We start from the raw sequence: 21,778 nt of genomic DNA on the forward strand, positions 1-21,778 counted from the left end.
TCTTTGAGCCTTATTTTTGATAGAAATTTATTCATAATGAATGGCAATAATTTATTTTAAATTTATTGAACCATAAAACTAATTTTTGACTCTTCACATTTAACATAATCCGCTTCGCGGATTATTCAATGTGAAGAGTCAAAAATTAATTTTATGGTTCAATAAATTCAAAATAAATAACAGCCATTCATTAAATGATCCGTGGTCTTGTGATTTGTTCAACAGTACCATCTTTTTGCCTCCTTTCAGTAATATCACTCTAAAATAATTGGTATACAACAAGTAATATATTCTGTGAGTACATATGTTTTATGTGCTAAAGGTATCTCATTTATACATATATTCTGTATATATTAAGTAAATGTTTTGATTTATAAAGGATCAATTGCAAGGATAACACATTTTTAATTTAAACTAAAATAGTCGTATTAAAACATAGTTGATTGATTGTTTGCTGCTTAATGTCCAGTCACGAATACATCATCATGACATGGATTATAAGGAAGAGTAAACGTTTTTTTAGCTACTCGACATCTTTCAAAAACAGAGTCTAATAGAGGCCTAATTCTGGCAAGTTTGTCAGTAGAATCCGCCTCCGGCTCATTCACATGTAAATACTGTGTCAGCTTTTCATATCTTTTTACAGGCATGACCTCTTTTACACCTCCATTTGCAAGGAATTTATTTTTCGACCATAACAACTTGTAGTCCGGAACTTGTATAATCCCTATTAGAATTAGGATTCCTAGAAAAGATAAAATATACACTTTTTACTTTTTGTCATAAAAATGTTACTTTTAATATCACTTTTAAATATACATCATGTACATGTGGATATAGGCTGTACATACATATCTTGACATGTAAAATTTCTGTGTTAAACCTACTTCTACTTTTGAGAATTATAAAAATACATGTAACAAGCAAACACAATTTTAAAATATCAGACATGTATAAAGGCATGTACAAACCAATAAATATTTTAAATAAAAGCATGTGGTTTGATTGCCAATGAAACAACTCTCAATCCAAGTCACAATGAATAAAAAAAATAAACAATTATAGGTCAACATACAGCCTTCAACATAGAGCCAAGGCTTACATTTTGTACACAAAACAGCAAGCTATTTAAAGGAACCAAAAATGTAAAAAACCAAAAAATCTACAACATTAGAAAGGAGAAACACCTATGAACCGCATCAACAAACGACAACCACTGAATAACAGGCCTGTACATAAACAGTGCATAAAAATGCATACATCACATGTACATGTATATACAAATGTATATCAGTTTAATAAAGGGAATTTACTATGCATTTCAATTTAATTTTCTTACTATCAACCAAGCTTACAATAAATCGTACACGTATAACCATTGTTAGTTTGTACAGATATTGTTTTCACTTACCTAAATATGCAGACATTTCAGCAAAATCTGTCTCCGTTCAGTTTGTGTCATTTCGTCCGGCTAGCTGCTGTTTGCGTGTTGCATTTAGATTGGTCTCTTGGGCATGTTTACTAATCATGTTTGTGCCAGTTCACTAACATCATCATTCAATAATACTTTAGGTCCGGTACGTTCGTTAAACTGTCGAACACTTATATCTTGATTAGCCTCGCTCCATATTATCTGATTCATGTCAGCATGTCAGTATCATCATTTCCATCCTCCTGATCCTACACGATTTCATCATCAATATCATCTTCCTCCTCGCCAACCAACGGTTCATCTATATCAGATACATTCCCGTTATCCTCACCTTCAATACTTTCGTCGTCTGATATATTTTGAAGGGCTGGTCCAGACACAATTTGTTCTTAAACATCCCATACACTCGACCTGCCGGAGGCCGCCATATTTGTTATTGTCGTCTGTTATTAATACATTTGTGTACATGTGAGAATATCATGAATATTCATCGATTAAGTGTATAATGACCGCCCATTTCCTACGATAAGCACTGGCACTTGTCTCATTTATTGATTTTTAAATGTCACAACATTTATTTGTACGTTAAATTTTTACATTAACGTTTTGAAGACAAGATGCATGAAAAGCGTAGGAAAGCGTAGTTGCGGGGGAAGGGGATAAGCGTAAAAAGCGTATGCGCGGTGTAAGGGGGTAAGCGTAAAAAGCGTATATGCGTGGTAAAGTATTAAACTTGAAAAGGTTTTTGTTTTTTTTATGTAATCGTTAATATTATCTCATCAAATGAGCAAGATATATTCATGATCTTTCAACTGTTTTTGTTCTTATACATCCTTGGGTTTCAAATAATTGGCTCTGAGTGTTTTTTATGAAGGTAAATATATTGACCGTCTCAGGAAATGTTGCACACATTACAACTACTCTTATCACTATTACTAGTACTTCTAATACTATTTCTATTATTTGTATTACTACTGCTATAACTTATTGAATAACTATTGCTTCGAATTATATTACTGCTACTATTACTTTTACTTCTGTTTCTATTATTTCCATTTCTAAAAATTAGTAGCAATACTAAAAGTAGTAACAGAAATAGAAGAAGTAGTATTCTAATTCAATTTTTATGTAACCATTTTTTTTCATTGGCTAAAAGTTGACGTCATATCCACAGTTGACCAGACGTAACTAAGGAGGGACCCGCCATTTTGAATTGATTGAATCAACAAATGTTCGAATACTGCTATATAATAGAAATTATAACAACAGCTACCTCGAATTCGCCGTTTTAATGTAATTTTATCCGAATTTGAATCGTACAGGTAACGTAATATCCTCCAGTTTGTAAGTTTTCATTTGTATGACGTCACGTTTGTCCATGACGTCTTTGCGCCAAAATCATATGTAATGTTTCGCGTTTTTTTATTATTTGTCAAATTTAGACATTTTATCAAGTTTGATCGTATTATTTCTTTTTGTAATGCATTAGAATCGAAATAACAGTACTGTAGTTGAAGAGTTGCCAGTAAAACTGCATTTGTGACCGTCAAATCTACAATTGACGGTGGCAACTCTTCAACTACAGTACTGTTATTCCTCAAGTAATATGAATCGCAAAAGTAGTAGAAGTAGTTTTGGTCGTAAAAGTTCCTTAATAAGTTGCTGCAGTATTAAGAACAAATAATTGAAATAGTATTTAAAGAACTAGTAATAAAAGCAGTAGCAGTAGTAATAGAAGAAGAAAATATGGAAGCAGCTGTAGTAGAAGTAGTAAATGTAGTAATAACAGTAAGTAGACGAAGTATAATACGAAGTTGAAGTAGTTGTATAAGTAATAATAATTCTACAAGGAACAGTTAAAACAGTTGTAGCAGAAGTATTATCAGTAGTACTAGTAGAAAAACCAGGAATGGGACATACATTTTTTTGTTTGCAGTTTTTGTAGAAGACATAGTCTCATTGTCAGAAAAAAAAATAGCAGTAGTAGGAAAAGAATCAGAAGAAGTATATGATGTATTAGCAGAAGTAGAAGAAGAAGTAATAGAAGTAGAAACAGTAGTAGTTGTAGCAGAAGTAGTAGTAGTTACTTGAAATAATAGAAGTAGTACCTGTAGTAGAAAAATTGGTAGCAGTTGTAAAACATTAGTACCAGTTGTAGAAAAAGTAGGACAATAAATCAACTGTGAGCAGATGTAGTAGATTTAATAGTAGAATAGATGTGGTAGAAATAAAAAGTACAGGTAGTAGAAGAAGTATAATTAGTAGTACCAGTATTGAAGTAGTTATAGAAAGTTGCTTAAAAATTCTACTACTACTACTTCTGCTCCTCCTCCTACTACTACTACTACTACTTCTGCAACTACAGCTACAACAACTACTACTACTAAGACTACTACTACTACTACTACTACTACTACTACTACTACTACTACTACTACTACTTCAACAACAGCTACAACAACTAATACTAAGACTACTACTACTACTACTACTACTACTACTACTACTACTAATAATAATAATAATAATAATACTAGTACTACTACTACTACTTATACTACTACTACTACAACTTCAACTACAGCTACAACTACTACAACTACTACAACTATTACTACTACTACAACTACTACAACTATTACTACTACTACAAATACTACTATTACAAATACTATTATTATTATCATATCATGTTAGAACCAATATTGTATATGTAATGAGTTTCAGTTGGAACTATTTTCAGGCAATCTTAATATCTGTCAGGAATTGCCAGGAAAAACTGTCAGGAACTGTCAGCAGAACTGTTCCAAAACTGTTGAAGTAATAGTTATCCTGTCACTTTAATAACAAATTCTGAAGTTCGATCATTAACCTTTTTGGATTTTCTTTTCCCTATACAGCTTGAGATTTTCAAACATTTTGTTCTCGATCATCACTGAAGAGACATTGAGTGTTGAAATGCGCATCTGGTGCAGAGAAGTTGTTACCGTTAATGCTATTACTACCACTGCGTCGATGCCTCTGTCGATGGACGTATAGTCATCAGCCCAGTAGCCATACGCATTAAAATACGGATGTTGTGCTATTAAAATTTGCTGTTACAAAATTATATCAAAATATTTTAGATTAAGGAATGTATCCTCCTCATGCAAAGATCTGTTTTCTTGGCCGGTTTTGGTCATAATTGTTTTTTGTGTGTAGTTCTTCATCGTTTAAATAAGCTTTGGATTTTCAAATAGTTTGGTCTGGAGCATGACTAAAAAGATTCTGATTGGTTGTCAAACTTTGCATCTGGTGCAGAAGAATCGGTACCGTTTGTGTTAATGGGCAGTTTTAACCTAGTACATGTTTAACAGTTCTATCTTATAACATATCCTGGATATCTATCCCGAGAACCTTTTCTGAGAAACTTATTATTTGTATTTAGTTTTCTAATACATGTACATTAAAGTATTATTTTTTTTCATTCATTCTTTCTTTCTCAGATATATCTTTTAACTTCTTTTCATTTATTTGATTACATTTGTTTATTATTTTCATGTATTACTTATTCTCTCTATTATCTATTTTGTTTTAAATTCATTCAAATTTGTTCACATAAAATATTCATGAATATCTATGTTACCTGTGTTTATGAACCCTATTTAACTATAATTTAACTATTATGTCTGTTTGTTTTGTTCACACGGTGTTGTCAATATAATTAAAATTTTGTATACGACTGTCATACAATTGAGAGATTTAACAAGCTATAAAACCAGGTTTAATCCCCAATTTTCTGCTTAAGAAAATGCCGGTACCAAGTTCGGAATATGACAATTGTTATCCATTCGTTTTATATGTCTGAGCTTTTGATTTTACCATTTGATAAGGGACTTTCCGATTTCAGTTTTCCTTGTAGTTCGGTATTTTTTTATAATTTTACTTTTTAGCATATTCCACCGTTTCCATGTTCATACTAAAACACAAAGGTATTGGTAGAGAATATGTTATGAAGTGATTTTATCTTTGGTATTTCGCTGCATATTTGAAGATACTATGCTTTAACTTTATTTGCCAATATATTTGTTTTGTGTGGGGTTTCTTTCATTCATTGAAATATTACAATTCCTGAACACACGTTGATGTTAAAGTAACTAGTAGAGTTCACGCATGTCTAAAACATGTCCTTATATACATTCACATTAGATGGGTATACTGCTGGTAAATGTGATTCGGTGTTTTAATGAAAACAATAAGATAAATCGAAGATAAGCATAAATCGATACTAATTTGTCTTTAAACGTTGTATTACTACTCAAGTGCTAGAAGTACTCAGAATGTATTTACTTAAAATACTTGAAGAGGTGGAAGTTGTTCTATATTAGTATTTCCTGATAAATCACTTGAACAATTTTTGACAGTTCCATAACGTAATATAATATATTTTAAGTAATGTACTTTTTAATTTGTTTTTAATTTCTTTCTTCCATTTCTTTTTTAATTTGAGTTAATTTCTTAATTTAAGTTATTTCAGTGATCTTAATTACTGTGTTTTTATTCTTTTTTTGTCTATTCTACACATATCTATTTTCTTTTAAATGTATCAATATTATATCAATCAAACAGAATATCGATTAAGCGAAAACCAATTCGGGTTACAAACTAAAACTGAAGGGAACACATTAACTATAAAAGGAAAACAACAGAACAAAAGAAACAATGAACTGCAACAAAAACAAATGCCAACATACATAGAAACGGACTGCTTGATAACTGCCATATATTAATTGATGCTTTGTATTCAAAATATGATTTACTGGGAAAATGCAGATAACCGCCAATGTCCAAAATCACGATAGTATTACTGCTCTACATGAAGTCTGAACGAACTGATAAAATCTTATACAGATGGTGCATTCGTAGCAGGGATATATATGCTTACCATTTTGACGCACCGATCTAATTTTTTTCTGGAGCTGATGCGATTCTGTCGTGTTTTTTTTTTGTCGAGTAAAAATTTGAATAACTGTTGACTACTGTTAATCTATCCTAGATCCGATTGTAATAGGTCTACCCTAGAGAACTTATCTTAATAGATCTTCTCTTGAAGGAATCCTGATAGTTCTTCCGTAGAGTTAGTCGAAAGGGTTCTATATTTCCACCGTTTTAGATAGTTCTATCTAATTATGTAGTTATCTAAAACATTGATTTAGTTCATGTTACTCATTTGTTTTCTTTCTTTCTTTTCTGAATATTATACATGAATTTGAGTTACCTTATTTGATAAAACTCAGTATTTTTGTTTATTTATTTCTTGTTTTATATATCTATATATATATATAATGCCTAAATGATAACAACAATATGCATCACAGATAAAGATTAATGGATATAGAGGTAAACTGTAACGCAGTTTTTTATAATAATTTGCCTTTAAAAGTCTGATTGATACGCAAGTACCGGAAGCATTTTAAGTGTATCTACTTATATAAGTCTATAAAGCCTTGTAAACTGGTATAAAGAGACAATCCCAATGAAAATGTAACGATGACTGTGTAATCTAATTTTAGATATTTATCTTTTCTAATGATTTTAAGGAAAACATAGAACTTGTACTTTTTGCTATTAATTGTGAAAATCTTAGAAGCATCTCTTTTCTCTACTAAAGCCTTATAACATACATATATAATATTTTCGCCTAACAATGATTTAAAATATAGATTCATAGCAGAACTATTAATTAAAAAAAAAAATATGGCTTTCAAATTGATACTTTGTATTTATCATATGACTTTCAAGAAAATCCAGCTATCACAGACTGTTCTAATTTTATAGTTTATTCTATATTTCTATGTGATATAAAGTCACTGACCGTGAATAGGGTTAGGTCACGCCTACCACTTTTAAATTCATATTGAAATGTACACACTTCAGCGAGGTAATCACCGACACAAATCCCATATTTACCATACAAAACTGCACAATAAATGTGTAATTGCTATTGTTAATTGATAAAGATTCCTATTATTATTGACATATTGACTCATGATATATAAAAATTAAAGGTGGACTAACTTGACACATTGACGATACAAGGATTCGTCACAAAACGCAAGGAATGCTCTACATAACCTTAGGTTTTATAAAAAACAATGATAGCAAAGACTGTATTTTTTAATATATGTTTCTTTTTCTTTATTTGCCTATACTGAATTTTTTTTTTTTTTTGCAAATGTATTTTATCCTACAATTATTCGAATACGCATGCAAACGATACTTTTATAATAAATAATAGTTTGATTATAATGTATCTGAAGCATTTGTTTATACTAGTATATATTCATATTCAATAAATATATTACTTGTAATTTTCGTTCAGTTTTTAATTTTAACTTTTAGATAAATGATAATTAGATGTAAAATTATATGCAGATGTCTAATATAATTTACCATAATAGTATTATCTCTTCTCAAGTATCGGAAGCACTCAATGTGCAACTACTTATCATAACCTACATACAAGAAAACATATAATAACGAATGTACGAATGATAAATATCTGATTGAACAGTTTAATAGCATAATAGGTCATATTTGATATGTTCTTGATAACCTTTGAGAGTGTTAGATTATCTACGAGGAAAGTAGGAGTTGGAAGGTATTAGAATTGTGTAACAGGAGGGAAACGGATGTACAAGTAATTATCATCTTCTTGAAATTAGACCATAACATCGTTATCTTTGATAAATGCTTCATTAACCGATATACAAAACATAAGATTACTATTACACAATAGTCTCAGATCAAACTAATCAACTATCTATTAAACATCATGAATGTCATAGTGAATTTCCTCATAATTGTATAATTGATATAAATGAACCTAATATCTGGAGAACACAATTAATACTATATATTTTTGTTTGACTTGCGATAAAAATATTGTGCTTTCTCAAAATATCTTTGTTCAAACGTTAAAAACCGGTTTTATATAAAATTGAGTATTACCTCAAATACATTTGCTTTAAACTACACATATTGGTATGTATAACATAAAAAGTAAGTCTCATTAAAGATTGGGTTAAATGAAATGTAATCAAATTGAGATTGCAAATAAACATAACAGAATACATTATCGTAAGTTAGAAATAGAACATATTTTAAATTCACGTGTTTCGTTATTAAATTAAAATAACAAATCTGATAAACTTGAGATATCCTATACGGTAAATTCACCTAAAAGGTATAATACAAAAATACCGAACTCCAAGGAAAATTTAAAACAGAAAGCCCCTTCTCAAATGTCAAAATCAAAGCTCAAACACATCAAATGAATATACACATAATTTATCCCTTTATTGTTGATGCGTAAGAAGCACTTCCAAATTGACTTTCATAAGAAACGCTGATACCAAAAACAAAAAACAATAAACCAAAGGTTGTGTATGTACTTTTAAATACAGAGAAACAATTGTGATTAGTTCTAATCAATCTCAAAATTTATCAGAAACGGTAAAAAAAAAAAAAACTGCTCTAGAAATGTCAGTCGATTAGAACCCCTTTGGAACAGTTTCTGACAATACCAGTTTTACCCTAGAACTGTTTTGGATTGTTCCGACTATGAATAGTCACAAACTGTTCTTGAAGATAACATATCATGATAATTCTAAAATATGACAGATTCAGACAGTTCTATATGATAACAGATCTTGAGAGATCTATCCTAGATCCGTACTTGGCAGTCTTATCTATATATATATAGTAATTTGAAGCAAATGCAATATTTTCAATTAGGTTATTTTGAACATACCTTTTCTTGCTTTCATAAAACAATTTATTCAATTAATTTAATTAAGTTTATAAAGCTTATTATTCTATTTATAAATTTATTTTATTTTAAAAATGTATCTATGACATATGATATTGATTAATATTATGCCAAATCAATATGCATTGGTTCAATTTATGAAATATTTTTTTTGTGTGTATTCATGTATTTATCTTTTTAGCAATGTGTCTATTTTATATAATTGTTTTATATAATGGCAAACAACATATGCACGGGTAGCGTTGTTTTCTGTAGATTGCACAAGGCAATATTTCTAAAACAAAGTAGACCAAACAATCATAGTATTATCATGAAAGATTGTAGTATATGAAAGGTATAAGGTACAATCTGATTTTTTTGCAGATATTTTTTCTTTTACTTGGTGAGGTAATTTGCTTGTATACTAACATTTGTGAAAATCGCTCTCAGTTGTGTTTCCATTTATAGTTGTCTCATTGGCAATGCTACAACATCTTCTTATGTATTTAAAACAAGCTCCTGACTAGGCACAAAAACCTGAATAGTTATGTTAACGTGTACTGTTAAAAACTGTTATGTTAGTATTGATGTTGCCATACGAAGACATCATGGGGCATAGATGATTTGTTGTATTAATAATTGTGTTAATTCAAGATGCACTCCTCATTGTGACAACAAGGTGTTCCGTAACAAAGTGTTTCATGTACAGTATACAATCACAGCCGGACCACCATTTAGCAACAAAAGTCAAATCTGTAATAGTGTAGTATAAACATCTAACAAGTTTGTAATCAAATATATACTTCTCAGTAACAATGACATTAAACATAAACTGTCATTTATAATTTACTTTACATTACATTTCTAATCAAATACAGGTTGAAAACACAAAGAAGCTGCATCTACATTGAAATGAAATTTAAATACTTAACATGTTTAAGGGGAGACAAATCAAATAAAAAAATGTATTGATGGACAAATTTCAGATGAAAAAAATATCACTTACATCATCTTTTAACACATGTTGTTAATTGATAATATGCATCAAGTATGTTTTACATTTAACATGTTAAAATACAAAGTACTTATAAAAGCATAATTATTATGAAATAGTTTATGTTTATTTCTGTATTTTTTTAACATGACGTCATTGTCATTTTCTTAATACTTGCATCGATCAAATCACGTCTTTCAGCTAAAATCCATGCCATTAACCAATCATTTGTTTATGTATGGTTCATTGTGACAACAAAGTGCTCTTTCGCAATATGGTATTTTTCATCTATGTGATGGTATAGTATAGAATCACAACCAGCCCACCGTTCAGCGACAAAAGTAAATTCTATAGCAATGCAGTATAAACCAAGTGCAGAAATTCATAACAGAAATCATACACGAGGTGAGATCCACTTTGGTGAGGTTCAGTCTTATCATTCATGAGATGGTCTAGAGATTCACGTTGGGAAATTTGGTCTAATCATACATGAGATGGTCTACAGATTTACGTTGGTGAGGTTCAGTCTTATCATACATGAGATGGTCTACAGATTCACGTTGGTACGGTTCAGTCTTATCATACATGAGATGGTCTACAGATTCACGTTGGTGAGGTTTCGTCTTATCATATATGAGATGGTCTAAAGATTCACGTTGGTGAGGTTTAGTCTTATCATACATGAGATAGCCGAGAGATTCACGTTGGTGAGGTTCAGTCTAATCATACATGAGATGGTCTACAGATTCACGATGGTGAGGTTCAGTCTAATCATAAGTGTAATGGCCGACAGATTCACGTTGGTGAGGTTCAGTACTATCATACATGAGATGGTCTACAGAATCACTTTGGTGAGGTTTAGTCTGATCATACATGAGATGGTCTACAGATTCACGTTGGTGAGGTTAAGTCTTATCATACATGAGATTGCCTACATATTCACTTTGGTGATGTTCAGTCTGATCATACATGAGATGGTCTTCAGATTCACGTTGATGAGGTTCAGTCTTATCATACATGAGCTGGTCTTCAGATTCACTTTGGTGAGGTTCAGTCTGATCATACATGAGATGGTCTACAGATTCACTTTGATGAGAGTCAGTCTTATTGTACATGAGATGGTCTACAGATTCACGTTGGTGAGGTTCAGTCTTATCATACATTGAATGAGTTCGTCTGTCCTTCGTTGAAAGTTCACTGTGCAGTTCTTCGTGAATGACAGTAAGTTTTATTTTCTTTCAGAACGATAGCTCTTTGTTTTGAAGAATCAACCTGGACGATATCAAGTTTCAATGAAATTTGCTTCAAGGCATACTATAATGACCTGTGTAAGGTCATCATTTTTTCCTGATTAAAATGCAATATATAGTTTACTTAAACATTCAATTCATTTGATAGTTAAAGTGCGTTGTTGCCTGACAATGGAAATATAAAGTTTCCTAAAACATTCAATTAAGTTGACAGTTAGTTTTAGTGCTTTGTTGCCTGACAATGGAAATATAAGAGCAGACGATTTTACTACGAAAGAAATTGCTACAAATAATGCTACAGCCTGAACTGCAGATACTATATATTGATGATCCTGTAAATCTTGAAGCGAAGCTACAATAACAACCCCCCCCCCCCCTTTTCCAAAAAAAAAGAAAGAAAAAAAATAAACTAAGAAACAAACATGCAAAGACTGCTAGATGCAATTGGTTCAAAGTGACCATAAAAGATATGAAACATTATTTACGGAACAGATTCTGCTATTTATTGAAGCCACGGAGGTGATTTAAATATTCTTGCACCCTTTACACAATCATTCACAAAACTTCATATTATTTTTCTTTACCTGTATGTACAAACGCAAGATCTTTATAAAATGTATATCAAAGGTGTATATCAAAAGTGTCAATGTTTATCAACTATTTTTATAAGAGATGTGTCTGCTGGAGATACAAATTATATAGAAAATTGAATTGTTAGTGCTCGCACGTGTACAATTTCTTGCCAACGAATTTATGAAATTTCGTATTGCCCTTGAATGCATTATTACAGAGCGAGACCTTTATGCGCCATGTACATATAAATATTTTCGTTTGATGGAGATCTTATCTTGTGTGCACCAGTTTGAAATATCGTGCGCACGACTTTGAAACTCATGCGCGATAACTTAAAACTAATGTGCACGACTAGGAAACTCCTGAGTATGATTTATGAATTATGAATATTTGCCTTTATTGCGCATAACTTTAAAAGACATTTTGACTTACTCTATGCGGGTTTGAAGTTGTGTGCTACATTTTGAAGGTCCTGTGCACGAGTTTAATAGTCATACGCACCATTTTAAATCTTGAACCAGATTAAAACTTTAGCACAGAAAAAATGATACTATTTGCATAGCACTTAAGGTGCTATGTACTTTTCCCCTAGACTATATACAGTGGAAACAAATAGTCTTAAAACAAAAACATAAATGAAAAATTTGATCAAAAGTTTTATGCAATTCCTCTTAACTTATTCGTCTGGTATGAGAGGGTAAATTTTTAACACTTTCCCCCTTTTTTCCATTTTGTTTAATTTCACCGTCTCCTCGAGCATTTTGGTTGAAAACGTCGCATTTCCGCACGCTATATTTAATTGGCACGTTTTGACGTCGGCCACTTTCAACTAATTGATCCCCATGTCTTGGCATCTGCCTTGACTAGAAAAACCTCATTATGGACAGAAAAAATAAGTTCCATGCATAGAGATACGAATAACATTTATTTAAACTATATTTTTATACCTTGTGGGCTTAAATACGGCGAATAATCGTGGTGTAAAGTTGTTTTCTGTATCATTTTTTTGTCAATTTTGACGAATGTCGATTGCGTCGGTGTTTTGTTTGGAAATGTATGTTACCGAATTTATTAGACAACATGGATATCTTAATTGAAAACTTCTGATATAAAATCGTACTTTATGTCAATTGATCAAATAACTATACGTGTTCTACGGCTAATTTAAAAAGAAATCAGATTTTTGATAACGTCTTGAAAATGCCGTTGTCATAGTGAACAAAGGGGAATAATCAAAAGAACTTCATATGCAATGAAATATTACCAGCACATTGAAAAAACCTAAATCAATTGCAAATTTAACCAAGCAGTTAAATCATGGTTACTGTTTATGTCAGTTAAAGTTTTTTCTCCAAAGATAAACTGAAGACAATTTTATAAAAGAAATAAGATTACTGCGATTGATACATGTATTTAATGCAGTTATAATTTTTTATCTGCTTCACAGAAAAATCAATTACACATGTATATCATCAAAAGTGGACAAACAATTATAGTCATTAAATTTATATAGAATAGAATGGAATAGAATATTTTTGTCTACTAGATATAATATTAATACAAAGATATAAAATAAAAAAAAAATCCTTTGAGATTTATAAAGTTCAAACTGATTGATTACTGTGCCAAACAAACCACAAATATTTAACAGTAAATATACAAATGGTATGATACTAAACCCCTAACGGGAAGGATTGTGCCTGATGTTCATATGATGAAATCATAATCTTTCAGTCAGTTTAATTGAAGTCTGGAGCTGGCATGTCAGTTAACTGCTACATTTGTAGTAGTCTGTTGTTATTTATGTATTATTGTCATTTTGTTTATTTTCTTTGGTTACATCTTCTGACATCATACTCGGACTTCTCTTGAACTGAATTTTAATGTGCGTATTGTTATGCGTTTACTTTTCTACATAAGCTAGAGGTATAGGGAGAGGGGCTCTCCTTTTAGTGAAAGAGTAGCCATTGATTAAATGTGCCACCAAATTAATCCTTAAATCAAGTTGGGTGTATCTTTTTTTTCTTTTTTTTTTACTTGGTTGAAATGGTCATACAATACAAAGCCATTTATTACACACAAATTAGTGAAAAGGAAGAAAAGAAGCTTCTTCCAACAGGATATTTTGACCGAAGTTGGTCACAAATAGTAATATCAACACCATGAAAGTTTGCCTGGTAATTAGTAATAAATAAATTTGGTGAATTTACTGTCTTCCGATTGGTTAAAATAATCATACGCAAACATCTGTGTACGTTGTTATTCGTATTAATATATATCTTTGAGCCTTATTTTTGATAGAAATTTATTCATAATGAATGGCAATAATTTATTTTAAATTTATTGAACCATAAAACTAATTTTTGACTCTTCACATTTAACATAATCCGCTTCGCGGATTATTCAATGTGAAGAGTCAAAAATTAATTTTATGGTTCAATAAATTCAAAATAAATAACAGCCATTCATTAAATGATCCGTGGTCTTGTGATTTGTTCAACAGTACCATCTTTTTGCCTCCTTTCAGTAATATCACTCTAAAATAATTGGTATACAACAAGTAATATATTCTGTGAGTACATATGTTTTATGTGCTAAAGGTATCTCATTTATACATATATTCTGTATATATTAAGTAAATGTTTTGATTTATAAAGGATCAATTGCAAGGATAACACATTTTTAATTTAAACTAAAATAGTCGTATTAAAACATAGTTGATTGATTGTTTGCTGCTTAATGTCCAGTCACGAATACATCATCATGACATGGATTATAAGGAAGAGTAAACGTTTTTTTAGCTACTCGACATCTTTCAAAAACAGAGTCTAATAGAGGCCTAATTCTGGCAAGTTTGTCAGTAGAATCCGCCTCCGGCTCATTCACATGTAAATACTGTGTCAGCTTTTCATATCTTTTTACAGGCATGACCTCTTTTACACCTCCATTTGCAAGGAATTTATTTTTCGACCATAACAACTTGTAGTCCGGAACTTGTATAATCCCTATTAGAATTAGGATTCCTAGAAAAGATAAAATATACACTTTTTACTTTTTGTCATAAAAATGTTACTTTTAATATCACTTTTAAATATACATCATGTACATGTGGATATAGGCTGTACATACATATCTTGACATGTAAAATTTCTGTGTTAAACCTACTTCTACTTTTGAGAATTATAAAAATACATGTAACAAGCAAACACAATTTTAAAATATCAGACATGTATAAAGGCATGTACAAACCAATAAATATTTTAAATAAAAGCATGTGGTTTGATTGCCAATGAAACAACTCTCAATCCAAGTCACAATGAATAAAAAAAATAAACAATTATAGGTCAACATACAGCCTTCAACATAGAGCCAAGGCTTACATTTTGTACACAAAACAGCAAGCTATTTAAAGGAACCAAAAATGTAAAAAACCAAAAAATCTACAACATTAGAAAGGAGAAACACCTATGAACCGCATCAACAAACGACAACCACTGAATAACAGGCCTGTACATAAACAGTGCATAAAAATGCATACATCACATGTACATGTATATACAAATGTATATCAGTTTAATAAAGGGAATTTACTATGCATTTCAATTTAATTTTCTTACTATCAACCAAGCTTACAATAAATCGTACACGTATAACCATTGTTAGTTTGTACAGATATTGTTTTCACTTACCTAAATATGCAGACATTTCAGCAAAATCTGTCTCCGTTCAGTTTGTGTCATTTCGTCCGGCTAGCTGCTGTTTGCGTGTTGCATTTAGATTGGTCTCTTGGGCATGTTTACTAATCATGTTTGTGCCAGTTCACTAACATCATCATTCAATAATACTTTAGGTCCGGTACGTTCGTTAAACTGTCGAACACTTATATCTTGATTAGCCTCGCTCCATATTATCTGATTCATGTCAGCATGTCAGTATCATCATTTCCATCCTCCTGATCCTACACGATTTCATCATCAATATCATCTTCCTCCTCGCCATCCAACGGTTCATCTATATCAGATACATTCCCGTTATCCTCACCTTCAATACTTTCGTCGTCTGATATATTTTGAAGGGCTGGTCCAGACACAATTTGTTCCTAAACATCCCATACACTCGACCTGCCGGAGGCCGCCATATTTGTTATTGTCGTCTGTTATTAATACATTTGTGTACATGTGAGAATATCATGAATATTCATCGATTAAGTGTATAATGACCGCCCATTTCCTACGATAAGCACTGGCACTTGTCTCATTTATTGATTTTTAAATGTCACAACATTTATTTGTACGTTAAATTTTTACATTAACGTTTTGAAGACAAGATGCATGAAAAGCGTAGGAAAGCGTAGTTGCGGGGGAAGGGGATAAGCGTAAAAAGCGTATGCGCGGTGTAAGGGGGTAAGCGTAAAAAGCGTATATGCGTGGTAAAGTATTAAACTTGAAAAGGTTTTTGTTTTTTTTATGTAATCGTTAATATTATCTCATCAAATGAGCAAGATATATTCATGATCTTTCAACTGTTTTTGTTCTTATACATCCTTGGGTTTCAAATAATTGGCTCTGAGTGTTTTTTATGAAGGTAAATATATTGACCGTCTCAGGAAATGTTGCACACATTACAACTACTCTTATCACTATTACTAGTACTTCTAATACTATTTCTATTATTTGTATTACTACTGCTATAACTTATTGAATAACTATTGCTTCGAATTATATTACTGCTACTATTACTTTTACTTCTGTTTCTATTATTTCCATTTCTAAAAATTAGTAGCAATACTAAAAGTAGTAACAGAAATAGAAGAAGTAGTATTCTAATTCAATTTTTATGTAACCATTTTTTTTCGTTGGCTAAAAGTTGACGTCATATCCACAGTTGACCAGACGTAACTAAGGAGGGACCCGCCATTTTGAATTGATTGAATCAACAAATGTTCGAATACTGCTATATAATAGAAATTATAACAACACCTACCTCGAATTCGCCGTTTTAATGTAATTTTATCCGAATTTGAATCGTACAGGTAACGTAATATCCTCCAGTTTGTAAGTTTTCATTTGTATGACGTCACGTTTGTCCATGACGTCTTTGCGCCAAAATCATATATAATGTTTCGCGTTTTTTTATTATTTGTCAAATTTAGACATTTTATCAAGTTTGATCGTATTATTTCTTTTTGTAATGCATTAGAATCGGAATAACAGTACTGTAGTTGAAGAGTTGCCAGTAAAACTGCATTCGTGACCGTCAAATCTACAATTGACGGTGGCAACTCTTCAACTACAGTACTGTTATTCCTCAAGTAATATGAATCGCAAAAGTAGTAGAAGTAGTTTTGGTCGTAAAAGTTCCTTAATAAGTTGCTGCAGTATTAAGAACAAATAATTGAAATAGTATTTAAAGAACTAGTAATAAAAGCAGTAGCAGTAGTAATAGAAGAAGAAAATATGGAAGCAGCTGTAGTAGAAGTAGTAAATGTAGTAATAACAGTAAGTAGACGAAGTATAATACGAAGTTGAAGTAGTTGTATAAGTAATAATAATTCTACAAGGAACAGTTAAAACAGTTGTAGCAGAAGTATTATCAGTAGTACTAGTAGAAAAACCAGGAATGGGACATACATTTTTTTGTTTGCAGTTTTTGTAGAAGACATAGTCTCATTGTCAGAAAAAAAAATAGCAGTAGTAGGAAAAGAATCAGAAGAAGTATATGATGTATTAGCAGAAGTAGAAGAAGAAGTAATAGAAGTAGAAACAGTAGTAGTTGTAGCAGAAGTAGTAGTAGTTACTTGAAATAATAGAAGTAGTACCTGTAGTAGAAAAATTGGTAGCAGTTGTAAAACATTAGTACCAGTTGTAGAAAAAGTAGGACAATAAATCAACTGTGAGCAGATGTAGTAGATTTAATAGTAGAATAGATGTGGTAGAAATAAAAAGTACAGGTAGTAGAAGAAGTATAATTAGTAGTACCAGTATTGAAGTAGTTATAGAAAGTTGCTTAAAAATTCTACTACTACTACTTCTGCTCCTCCTCCTACTAATACTACTACTACTTCTTCAACTACAGCTACAACAACTACTACTACTAAGACTACTACTACTACTACTACTACTACTACTACTACTACTACTTCAACAACAGCTACAACAACTAATACTAAGACTACTACTACTACTACTACTACTACTACTACTACTACTAATAATAATAATAATAATACTACTTGTACTACTACTACTACTTATACTACTACTACTACAACTTCAACTACAGCTACAACTACTACAACTACTACAACTATTACTACTACTACAACTACTACAACTATTACTACTACTACAAATACTACTATTACAAATACTATTATTATTATCATATCATGTTAGAACCAATATTGTATATGTAATGAGTTTCAGTTGGAACTATTTTCAGGCAATCTTAATATCTGTCAGGAATTGCCAGGAAAAACTGTCAGGAACTGTCAACAGAACTGTTCCAAAACTGTTGAAGTAATAGTTATCCTGTCACTTTAATAACAAATTCTGAAGTTCGATCATTAACCTCTTTGGATTTTCTTTTCCCTATACAGCTTGAGATTTTCAAACATTTTGTTCTCGATCATCACTGAAGAGACATTGAGTGTTGAAATGCGCATCTGGTGCAGAGAAGTTGTTACCGTTAATGCTATTACTACCACTGCGTCGTTGCCTCTGTCGATGGACGTATAGTCACCAGCCCAGTAGCCATACGCATTAAAATACGGATGTTGTGCTATTAAAATTTGCTGTTACAAAATTATATCAAAATATTTTAGATTAAGGAATGTATCCTCCTCATGCAAAGCTCTGTTTCCTTGGCCGGTTTTGGTCATAATTGTTTTTTGTGTGTAGTTCTTCATCGTTTAAATAAGCTTTGGATTTTCAAATAGTTTGGTCTGGAGCATGACTAAAAAGATTCTGATTGGTTGTCAAACTTTGCATCTGGTGCAGAAGAATCGGTACCGTTTGTGTTAATGGGCAGTTTTAACCTAGTACATGTTTAACAGTTCTATCTTATGACATATCCTGGATATCTATCCCGAGAACCTTTTCTGAGAAACTTATTATTTGTATTTAGTTTTCTAATACATGTACATTAAAGTATTATTTTTTTTCATTCATTCTTTCTTTCTCAGATATATCTTTTAACTTCTTTTCATTTATTTGATTACATTTGTTTATTATTTTCATGTATTACTTATTCTCTCTATTATCTATTTTGTTTTAAATTCATTCAAATTTGTTCACATAAAATATTCATGAATATCTATGTTACCTGTGTTTATGAACCCTATTTAACTATAATTTAACTATTATGTCTGTTTGTTTTGTTCACACGGTGTTGTCAATATAATTAAAATTTTGTATACGACTGTCATACAATTGAGAGATTTAACAAGCTATAAAACCAGGTTTAATCCCCAATTTTCTGCTTAAGAAAATGCCTGTACCAAGTTCGGAATATGACAATTGTTATCCATTCGTTTTATATGTCTGAGCTTTTGATTTTACCATTTGATAAGGGACTTTCCGATTTCAGTTTTCCTTGTAGTTCGGTATTTTTTTATAATTTTACTTTTAGCATATTCCACCGTTTCCATGTTCATACTAAAACACAAAGGTATTGGTAGAGAATATGTTATGAAGTGATTTTATCTTTGGTATTTCGCTGCATATTTGAAGATACTATGCTTTAACTTTATTTGCCAATATATTTGTTTTGTGTGGGGTTTCTTTCATTCATTGAAATATTACAATTCCTGAACACACGTTGATGTTAAAGTAACTAGTAGAGTTCACGCATGTCTAAAACATGTCCTTATATACATTCACATTAGATGGGTATACTGCTGGTAAATGTGATTCGGTGTTTTAATGAAAACAATAAGATAAATCGAAGATAAGCATAAATCGATACTAATTTGTCTTTAAACGTTGTATTACTACTCAAGTGCTAGAAGTACTCAGAATGTATTTACTTAAAATACTTGAAGAGGTGGAAGTTGTTCTATATTAGTATTTCCTGATAAATCACTTGAACAATTTTTGACAGTTCCATAACGTAATATAATATATTTTAAGTAATGTACTTTTTAATTTGTTTTTAATTTCTTTCTTCCATTTCTTTTTTAATTTGAGTTAATTTCTTAATTTGAGTTAATTTCTTAATTTAAGTTATTTCAGTGATCTTAATTACTGTGTTTTTATTCTTTTTTTGTCTATTCTATACATATCTATTTTCTTTTAAATGTATCAATATTATATCAATCAAACAGAATATCGATTAAGCGAAAACCAATTCGGGTTACAAACTAAAACTGAAGGGAACACATTAACTATAAAAGGAAAACAACAGAACAAAAGAAACAATGAACTGCAACAAAAACAAATGCCAACATACATAGAAACGGACTGCTTGATAACTGCCATATATTAATTGATGCTTTGTATTCAAAATATGATTTACTGGAAAAATGCAGATAACCGCCAATGTCCAAAATCACGATAGTATTACTGCTCTACATGAAGTCTGAACGAACTGATAAAATCTTATACAGATGGTGCATTCGTAGCAGGGATATATATGCTTACAATTTTGACGCACCGATCTAATTTTTTTCTGGAGCTGATGTGATTCTGTCGTGTTTTTTTTTTTGTCGAGTAAAAATTTGAATAACTGTTGACTACTGTTAATCTATCCTAGATCCGATTGTAATTGGTCTACCCTAGAGAACTTATCTTAATAGATCTTCTTTTGAACGAATCCTGATAGTTCTTCCGTAGAGCTAGTCGATAGGGTTCTATATTTCCACCGTTTTAGATAGTTCTATCTAATTATGTAGTTATCTAAAACATTGATTTAGTTCATGTTACTCATTTGTTTTCTTTCTTTCTTTTCTGAATATTATACATGAATTTGAGTTACCTTATTTGATAAAACTCAGTATTTTTGTTTATTTATTTCTTGTTTTATATATCTATATATATATATATAATGCCTAAATGATAACAACAATATGCATCACAGATAAAGATTAATGGATATAGAGGTAAACTGTAACGCAGTTTTTTATAATAATTTGCCTTTAAAAGTCTGATTGATACGCAAGTACCGGAAGCATTTTAAGTGTATCTACTTATATGTCTATAAAGCCTTGTAAACTGGTATAAAGAGACAATCCCAATGAAAATGTAACGATGACTGTGTAATCTAATTTTAGATATTTGTCTTTTCTAATGATTTTAAGGAAAACATAGAACTTGTACTTTTTGCTATTAATTGTGAAAATCTTAGAAGCAGTAGTAAAGCCTTATAACATACATATATAATATTTTCGCCTCACAATGATTTAAAATATAGATTCATAGCAGAACTGTAAATTAAAAAAAATATGGCTTTCAAATCGATACTTTGTATTTATCATATGACTTACAAGAAAATCCAGTTATCACAGACTGTTCTAATTTTATAGTTTATTTTATATTTCTATGTGATATAAAGTCACTGACCGTGAATAGGGTTAGGTCACGCCTACCACTTTTAAATTCATATTGAAATGTACACACTTCAGCGAGGTAATCACCGACACAAATCCCATATTTATCCTACAAAACTGCACAATAAATATGTAATTGCTATTGTTAATTGATAAATGTTGATAGTTTCTTACATTCATTTCTTATTCTTGATAT

At 30.8% G+C, this 21,778-nt stretch overlaps 2 long non-coding RNA genes across 2 annotated transcripts; both read right to left on the reverse strand.

The window, feature by feature from the left end:
- Positions 1–290: 290 nt before the first annotated feature.
- Positions 291–2,181, reverse strand: LOC143048936 (uncharacterized). Its single transcript, XR_012969945.1, has 2 exons — positions 1,412–2,181; positions 291–745 (listed from the first exon to the last, which is right to left on the reverse strand). It is a non-coding gene; the product is annotated as an uncharacterized LOC143048936 (long non-coding RNA).
- A 12,425-nt stretch (positions 2,182–14,606) lies between these two features.
- LOC143048937 (uncharacterized) lies at positions 14,607–16,497 on the reverse strand. The gene is made up of 2 exons (XR_012969946.1): positions 16,080–16,497; positions 14,607–15,061 (listed from the first exon to the last, which is right to left on the reverse strand). It is a non-coding gene; the product is annotated as an uncharacterized LOC143048937 (long non-coding RNA).
- Between the last annotated feature and the right edge of the window lie 5,281 nt (positions 16,498–21,778).

The sequence above is a fragment of the Mytilus galloprovincialis genome, chromosome 10 (genome assembly GCF_965363235.1).
Source record: "Mytilus galloprovincialis chromosome 10, xbMytGall1.hap1.1, whole genome shotgun sequence".
NCBI classification, from domain to species: Eukaryota; Metazoa; Mollusca; class Bivalvia; order Mytilida; family Mytilidae; genus Mytilus; species Mytilus galloprovincialis.